The sequence below is a fragment of the Adiantum capillus-veneris genome, chromosome 29 (assembly GCF_014529385.1).
Source record: "Adiantum capillus-veneris isolate H3 chromosome 29, ASM1452938v2, whole genome shotgun sequence".
NCBI classification, from domain to species: Eukaryota; Viridiplantae; Streptophyta; class Polypodiopsida; order Polypodiales; family Pteridaceae; genus Adiantum; species Adiantum capillus-veneris.
In genome coordinates this window covers 112,498,578-112,507,345 of record NC_140959.1, presented here as the reverse complement: position 1 = coordinate 112,507,345, position 8,768 = coordinate 112,498,578, and the positions used below count along the sequence as shown (strand labels likewise).

Genomic DNA, 8,768 nt, shown 5'->3' with positions numbered 1-8,768 from the left:
AAGGCATCCTTCTCTCTTACCTTTCCCCAAGCATAGGCAAGTGATGATCCTTTGCAATGAGCATCCTCTTTTGGAGCTTCGACGGTGGAAGCCCTGGGAGTCTCATTGTGAGTATTCTTCTTGGGGCAAGAACGATAGCCATGTCCTTGCTCCCCACACTTGAAACACTTATGGTCCTTGCGAAAAGCTTCAAGCTCTTCAGGAGAGAGTTTGTTTTTACCTTTGTAAACTCCCTTCTCCTTGGACCGATTGTTGTTGTTGTTGGAAGCGACTTGGGAAGTATTTTGAACATTGGTTTTCCCCTGTGCATCATTTTTGTCTTTGTTTTCCATGGGCTTGAAATTACGTCTTGCCCCTTGATGAATTGATGCATGAAGCAACCATGGTATGATGGATTACTTCGATAGTAGTACCAGGCCGTTGAGAGTTGATGTATTCGGCCATCTCTTCAGGTAATCTCGCACAGAATTGCTGCCTTTGCTCGGCAAAGTCTATCTTTTGAAAGACAGTAGCCTTGAGATGTAAATCCCAAAACTTGTCTACATATTTGTGGATAGACTCATGGGAGAGGAGCTTCAAGCTACGCCATTCGGTAAGCACTTTGTCCTTTGCATCGCTTGCAAGGAATTGCTTCATGATGGAAACTCATAGAGTTTTCCATGTCTTTGGGGCTTCACCATTGCCACGAAGGCTAGCCCACCATTGACGAGCTGATTTTTGGAAGTGCATAGCTCCATGGCGTAGCTTGGAGGACTCTGTGAAGCCCTCATCTCCAAAGGCTGCATCAAATTGCTGGATGAAGGCCGACACTTTGTCAGTAGCACCGAAGGTGCCATCATAGGTGAGAAAAGAGATACTCTTTCCTCCCTCCTTGAAATTCTTTAGCTTTTGTGACCTTTGCCATGCAGGAAATGATTTGCGATGTCCTCCCCTCTTGTATTCTCTAGGAGAATCGAAATAACTTTCATCGGAAGAGGACGAAGGTGAAGAAGAACGAGAAGAGGGTAACCTCTTCCTAGCCTTTTTCTTCCTTTGTTTCCTCTCTTGCCTTTCAGAGTGATGAGGAGAAGGACTATGTGTTGATCTTTTCCTCTTGGGAGGAGTGGACGATCGTCTAGACCACTGTCTTCGTGGAGCCACATCTTCAGAGGAATATAAACTTTCATTGCTTTCTTGCTCTTTGGATTCCTCCTCTCGAATGGGAGAGAGTCTTCTTTTGGGGGTCTCTTCAAGAGGCCTCCTAAGCTCTCTCTCCTCTTGGAGAGGAAGGGAAATTCCATAAGCACGAAGTTGTTGAGTAACTTCGGCTTGCAAAGCAGGGTTGCCCATAGCTTGCTGCAACCTAGTGACAAGATAATTCACAAACATGGGAGCATCATCATTAGCACCTTCATGTGCAACATCAAAGCTATCAATGTTCATTCTACTCTCTTGATTATTGTCAGCCATAAGCACGAAGTTGTTGAGTAACTTCGGCTTGGAAAGCAGGGTTGCCCATAGCTTGCTGCAACCTAGTGACGAGATAATTCACAAACATGGGAGCATCATCATTAGCACCTTCATGTGCAACATCAAAGCTATCAATGTTCATTCTACTCTCTTGATTATTGTCAGCCATGTTAACAAAATTTATGTATGTACTTAGTGTATGCTTTGGCAATTTAAAACCTTAGTTGCCACTCCTCTTAGCCTTTGAAAATCGGCTCTTAAGTATCTACACCCATGGCTCAAAGTGGTTAATTATAGAGAGTAGAGGAGTAGGTCTAACATAGCAGAGCTGCCGAGGGCTAGCTCCTTTCGGACTTCCTATGGCTCAATAATGGTAAAGACGTAGGCAAGTCTAAAAAGACTCCATTATTAAGTCCAAATCTCTCGAGGCGTGCACCATCCCCCACATAGTGGGCTCAACAAAACCGATAATAGATCCCAGTTCCACTTACCCTAATATAATAAACAACATCAACCATTTATAGGCTACTTAAGGACCTCTCTTCTTAAGCAAGAAAAGAGAAACCAAATGCTCTGATACCAATGTAATGGAAATGGCCTATTTAATTTGAGAGTAGCCGAAATTAATGAGAGTACTTTTGAGAAATGACTTTGTGAGCATAGCGGGTGAACATAATTGAAGATAGCAACATAATCATAGCAATTAGTTAACTTGGCATGAAAAATACTTTTGCAAGAGAGAGAATTTAGAGAACAGTTGAGGACTGGATTTATGTGGATCCGGTCCCCCCTCCAATAGGCATTTGTATTATGATTTCTCCCATTAAGAGAGACTTGTTACAATACAATCTTTGTGTTCCTTGTGACCTAGGTGATGCAATGAAGATGGAAAGCTTCATGCATCACAAACATAACATAAACTTGAAGAAAGCTTTAACTATCCCAAGCCTCAGTCCCAAGACCTCAAACACCTTCGAAGGTGGAGAGAGCTAGCAGGGAATGAGGGTAGGGAAGAGGAAGAGGAAGAAGAAACATTTCGTAGGAGAAAGAATTAGTTCCTCACTTCTCATAACTCTTGTTTCTAGCATACATAATAGCATAGTAATGAAGAAGAAGGAGATGGCAAGCTTAAGCATTGAAGCATGGCTCTTGGTTGGATTTGCACTCCATATCCAAGAGTGTTGGTGTAGGCTCTCAACCTCTACTTGCTTGGAGAAGGAGAGGGAGCTCTTGCACTTTGCATAGCACACAATGAGAGTGTTTGTGAGTGTGTGTGGGTGAGTATACCCCCTAAGAAACCCCCTCGCTTGCTTGGGTCGACCCCCCCTTGTAGCTCATACTTGAAGCTCATTGGACCCCTCCAGGCCTAGCCAATCACAAGCAGGAGGCATTACAAGCAGCAAGGGTAGCCTTGAGACAAGTGTCCCCCTTTCCCCTTTGAGAGAGAGGGCTAGATAAATGCTAAATCATTTAATTAAATCTCCTAAATTATTATTGAACCCTTGGGTGGCCAACCAATAGGCTTCAGGCACACCATGAGGGCAACATGAGGAGGAACTTGACAAGTGTCCCTTTTGCTTTATTTGTACTATGCATGCCTTGTGTAAGTGTGTGGGTGTTCTCTCTCATCCCCCCTCATGTAGGGCTCGCCCCCTCCTTGTAGAGATTGAATATTTGACTTTTTGACACCTCAAGCCCCTCATACACAGGCCCAGTTCCCACCACAAGCTTGGCCGTTAAGCACTTTAAGCTTGGGCTAGGTTCTCACCTTAAGTGCAACCCTAGCATCTCAAGCATGTCAGGCACCTCAAGCATCTCAATAATTAAGCACCTCAAGCATTTCAAGCACCTCAATCATCAAGCATGACAAGAAGGACAAGCACCTCGTGCTGGGTCGGGTTCCCGCGCCTCAAGCTCAGCCCTAGCTTCCCTAAGGTCAAAGGCCTCTTACACACATTATTGCATGTCTTCAATGAAGCTAACCCTAAGGTCTTATGCTCCATTTGTTAGCCTTGCTTTTTTTTAGAACATCTCTCATTTGGGCCCCTTTACCATTGGCCCCGTGGCTATATAGATCTATAAGCACATGTCTATATCTTAACACTTGTTCCCGTTTATTCTCCCACATTAAGTGATCAATTTAATATGAGAAAATCATTTGGGTTGGTTAGATATTAGATATTAGATTTTATGACATATCATTAAAATTTTGCTTTGACGCTCTTGGCCATGCCATTTGGCTCGAGGGCAAATGGTTGTAATTAGGCTACATGCTTGAATGGGGGGCTCATTGGAGAAAAAAGTCGTAGGCCAACCAAGTATGGTAAGCAATGAGCATACATGTTGCAGTAAGTGTCCCTAACTATATGAGGCACGTTCGCACGAGTTGGGGTAGAGCCCTTGTAGCCCTTAAGCAATTTTGGCGTGTTGCGTTTAACGACTAGAAGCAGCTCTGTGCATGGACTCTTCAACAATCTACGAGGCGGGGGTAGAAGATAGGGTTTGCCCACTTTGCCGATTTCGGCAGAGTTGGGTCTTGCAATCTTCGTTTGCTGACGTTGGCAGGCTGGGTGGAACTATGCCCATGCAAAACTGCCCTAAAATTTTCTGATGAGGCGGCTGACTAGGCACCACGTCACAGTATAATACACGTCACATATTAATAATTATATTAAAAGGCAAATTTGAGTTTTAGTGTTGCGTGTTGGAGTTGCATGTGAGCGGACTTTTCCAAATTGAGAGGAGCTTGCGCGGGCGTAGAGGCCGCGTCTCGACACTGCGAGCATGCTCTTTCCAAACTCATCTTCCAGCTGCGCGCTACTATAAAAGGCGTCCACTGCACTCTTGCTTCTTCATGTGTATAGCTAGCTAGGTGAAGCAGAGTGCCCACTAGAGTTGTAGTTATGGCGCGTGCAGGGCAGCTAGTAGTTAGTCTTCTTCTTCTCCTTGGTCTCTTGATCACCTCCAGCTTTGCCTCTCGCGAGGCCGGTGGTGGTCGTGGTCGCAGGGAGGAGATGGAGCCTCGTGAGCGTGAGGAAGGGGAAAGGGGAAGACGCAGTCATCGTGGCCGCGAGGAGGAAGAAGAGCGCAGCCATCCTCAAATCGAGCTGGGACGGCCTCGTGACCAGCTTCAGTCAGAGGGGGGACGGCTTCGTGTTTGGAGTGAAGAGATCGATGCCATTCGCAACGCGCATGTGGGCATAGCGGAGCTTGAGCTGGAAGAGAATGGGTTGCTGGTGCCACAGTATACGGATGCGGACAAGATTGCCTACGTTTTGCAAGGTGCATTTTGATATTACCTTTGTAGTTTGTGATTAATGGTGTCTCTCTTGCTTAGCTCTTGCTGAATGGTAATTGTAATTTGCGGTGCAGGGTGCGGTAAAATGGGCGCCGTCATCCCCGGTGCTGAGAGCGAGTATCGGCGAACTTATATTCGGAAAGTGCAGCGGGGGGATGTGGTTGCGCTGCCCAAGGGCACTGTTTACTGGTGGTATAATGACGGCAGTGAGCGTCACCGCGTTCTATACGCAGGCGATACCAGCTATGGAGCAAACCCCGGGCGCTTTCATGTAATTACAAACCCCGTGCATGCACTTAATCGTTTGCCAGTGCTATATGAGCTCTGCATGTGAATGAATTTTAATTCAAACATAAAATTCAAACATGATTAGTTATTTATTCAAACATGATTAGTTATTTACTACTGGTAAAAGTGGAATCAAAGTTATTACATGTACTTAATAGTAAAAAGAGCTCAATGCTATTTACTTTTGGTAAAAGTGATGAAGTGATAAGAATGTGTAACTTTTGTATGCAGCAATTTGGACTTGCTGGTAGCAAACAGGCCAGGTTTGGATCTGTGCTTCATGGATTCAGCAAAGACACCCTCCGTGTCGACGAGCAAACAATCCAGTCTCTCCTTGAGCACCAACATGAAGCGGGCATTGTGAAAGCGAAGCAAAAGATCCACTTTCCACAGATACCCGAGCGGCGCAGCCGGAGAGAGGAACAGGAGGAAGAGAGAGAGAAACGCCTTCAAGGAAACTTCAGGCCCTTCCTACTTTGAGGAGCTCAAGTACAGCATAAGGGATGAGCTTCCGGACTTCTACGTAAAGAACGGCGGTGCTCTCAATAGAGTCAATTGCCATAAGCTGCCCGCTTTGCATCAGATTGGATTTAGCGCGGTAAAGGTGTCCTTGGAGATGGTAATTTTCAACTTTCAACTTTTTCTTATGCTTATTGCTCCATTAATTTAAATTAGAACAGCCATTGATTACTTAAAAGATTTAAGATGATGATTAATAAAGGTTAAAAGAAACTTTTTCTTATGCTTGCTTCATTAATTTAAATTAGGACAGCCATTGATTACTTAAAGATTATAAGATGATGAATAAAGGTTAAAATAGTCTGATGTTGGATTCTGGCTTCCATCAGAATGCAATGATGGCCCCTTCTTTCGTGCGCAATGGGCACCAACTTTTCTACTTCACTCGAGGGAACGGGCGAGTTCAAGTGGCGAGCGCAGAGGGAACGGGCGAGTTCAAGTGACGGGGAGAATGTGTTTGATCAAGAAGTGCGCGAGGGCACTATGCTAGTTATTCCTCAGTTCTTCCCTTCAGTGAAAATTGCAGGAGACGAAGGACTTGAATGGATCAAGCTAGTTACATCATCAAGGTTTGTTATGAACATTGCTCGACATCACGCCACCTCTTCGTCGTCGTCGCCATCATGTCGTTGCACAGTATTGAATGATAATGCAGTGCATTTTAAGTGCATCTAATGCGTCCTTGATCTCCTGAATGTTGTTCCTTGACCTCCTGAATGTTTTTTGCAGCCCTCACACCACCTTCCTGGCAGGCAAGAACTCGGTCTACCGTGGAATCTCCAAGCAAGTCACCGCCGCTGCCTTCAATGTCGATGAAGAGCAGCTCAGAGAACTCGGCAGGGATGAGGTCATCTTCCCTCCCTCCCTCCAGAAGAGGTGGCTGGGAGAAGCGTCGGTCAGAGGAGGAGCAGAGGCGGAGGCGCGAGGAGGAAGAGAGAAGGAAGCATCGACGCGAGCTGCCAGCTTGTGCTGTGGCTTCTCTTGAAGTGCTATGAAGAAAAGAAGTGGGGTGTGTGCCTGTAGATAAATAAGAGCTTCAACAGGAGCTTGTTTTTGACTTCCGGCCTACATTTTGCTTGTACATACTCGTGCAGCAAAGCCTGAGTTTTGGAATATATATAGAAAAATCATCCACAATTTTTCAAGCCTGAGTCTTCTCAAATTAGTTGTTTTTTTTAATGCAGAGGGGCAGGGGGGTTGTCACTTCCAAATGTTTTCTGCAAACCTTAATTGTGGATTAGGCTTTGCATACTTTATATTCACAGCATGTCACTCGAAATGTTTTTTTGTGCTACTGATCAGACTCTTTTTGAGCAGTAATCTTATCTAATTGGTTGCCATTGGCCCTCCGACACGTTCGCAGAAACTCAGATTTATGATGCAAGCTGCAAGCTACATGGAAGAGCATATATTTTTGTTGAAAGTTTGCACCCACAAATGAGCAGACCTGCAAAGGAAGTTAATTTGCAGGATGGCACAAAACCATCTATATTCCTATGGAGAGGTTTCAGCTATTTTTATTTAATATGTGGCTTTCCAATTGCCTGCAATTAATTATAGGTCTTCAATATTAACCCATCGATGACTGTCAAGTCCCCTTTGCATTAGTGCTAGCGCGCGAGAGAAATGAAATGTTATATTAACCTCTTCAAAAGGCTAAAGTGACCTATGAGACCAGGAGTTACAATTGGTGAATCTGATAACAGTGAGTACAAAAAGTACAAAGAACTGGAAAAACTGAAACTAAGACAAAATAGGTATGGAGAGGTGATGGGTTAGCTGAAACAAAGATGGATCAAAAGAGATACAAATCATCAGATAAGATCCCTCATCGGTCGCTGTCGAATCTCATCAATATCCTCCATGGCCAATACTCAAAACTGGTCGATACTTTGCCTACTTGTCTCGCATGTCAAGCTAGGATGGCCTGGATTCTCTGTTGCCGCCTCCGTCTTATGATGTAACAAAGATGGATCAAAAGAGAGACAAATCATCAGATGAGATCCCTCATCGGTCGCTGTCGAATCGCATCAATATCCTCCATGGCCAATACTCAAATTGGTCAATACTTTGCCTGGTTGTCTCCAACGTCAAGCTAGGATGGCGTGGATTCTATGTTGCCGCCTCCGTCTATGATACTTTGCCTTGATTTGCCTAGCTCAATGGCTCGATCGATCCGCGTAACTTCGGTGTGGGTGGGGTCTGAGATTTGTTGTGATGACTGCTCCTCTGGGGCTAGTGTAAAGAAGTTTGTGATCTCTCTTTGACATTGGTTCTCTCGTGATGTCCTCAACAAGTTCTCTCTATGTCTGCATAGCTCTAGTAGAAACAATCGAAGACATCTGAGAGAGAGAGAGAGAGAGAGAGAGAGAGAGAGAGAGAGAGAGATTTTAACCTCATGTGACGTCGAAGTCGGCCTATGAGACAAATAAAGTATACATGTGTGTGTTCCATCTATCGGCATCGAGTAACATGTAGATGTCATTTGGCTCGGCTCATCTTAGCCTGCTAGAAAGTCACTCCCCTCGGTGGATCTAGGAGTGGGGAAGGTCATGTGGTCCTGTAGAAAAAATCGCTAAGTTGTGATTGTAACAACCCCCCCCCCTGTGTCTCTATTTGTGGTTGTATAACTGCTAGCAGGTAGCACCCCAACTGACTTTCATCGCAAGAGTGTATGAACTGGCGGAGGCTAGGCTATTGGCCCTCTGAATAATGACTAGTAAATGTCTCTTGTTGGGGTAAAGGTGTTGTGTTGCACCTTTGCCCGGTGATGGACGTTTGGTGTCCGACCGCGCACTGTGTACATATCTTATTCTTCACGTACATACCAAAGAAAAAGGGGCTCCCCTCATACTAAGGTCTCCTCCACCCACACAGCACTGCGTTCTTGCTTGTCCCCTTCCCCCTAAACATGCACCGCACCGCGCACACGCATCCACACAAAGCATACTTCAAACTAGTATCAAAGCTACGGCTTGGCGAGATCGATATTTGTGCAATGGCTTTCGGGCTAGGCGCACAAGCAACGGAGCTCGGTGATGGAAGCTCGAGCTTGGTGGCGGAAGATCCGGCACGGAGAAGCTAGATCAAAGTTGGATCGGAGGAGATTCGGGGATTTTGGAGCTCGAAGTAGACCTCCAAAGGTAGTTAATCTGCAGTATTGCACAATATAAAACAATCTATATTTCTATGGAGATGTTTCATGTGAGGTCCC

At 45.2% G+C, this 8,768-nt stretch overlaps 1 pseudogene across 1 annotated transcript; it reads left to right on the top strand.

The window, feature by feature from the left end:
• Positions 1-4,328: 4,328 nt before the first annotated feature.
• Positions 4,329-6,699, top strand: LOC147419771 (11S globulin seed storage protein Ana o 2.0101-like; annotated as a pseudogene). Its single transcript, XR_015187155.1, has 5 exons — positions 4,329-4,731; positions 4,822-5,018; positions 5,267-5,654; positions 5,884-6,123; positions 6,284-6,699. The product of XR_015187155.1 is annotated as an 11S globulin seed storage protein Ana o 2.0101-like (transcript).
• Positions 6,700-8,768: the final 2,069 nt, after the last annotated feature.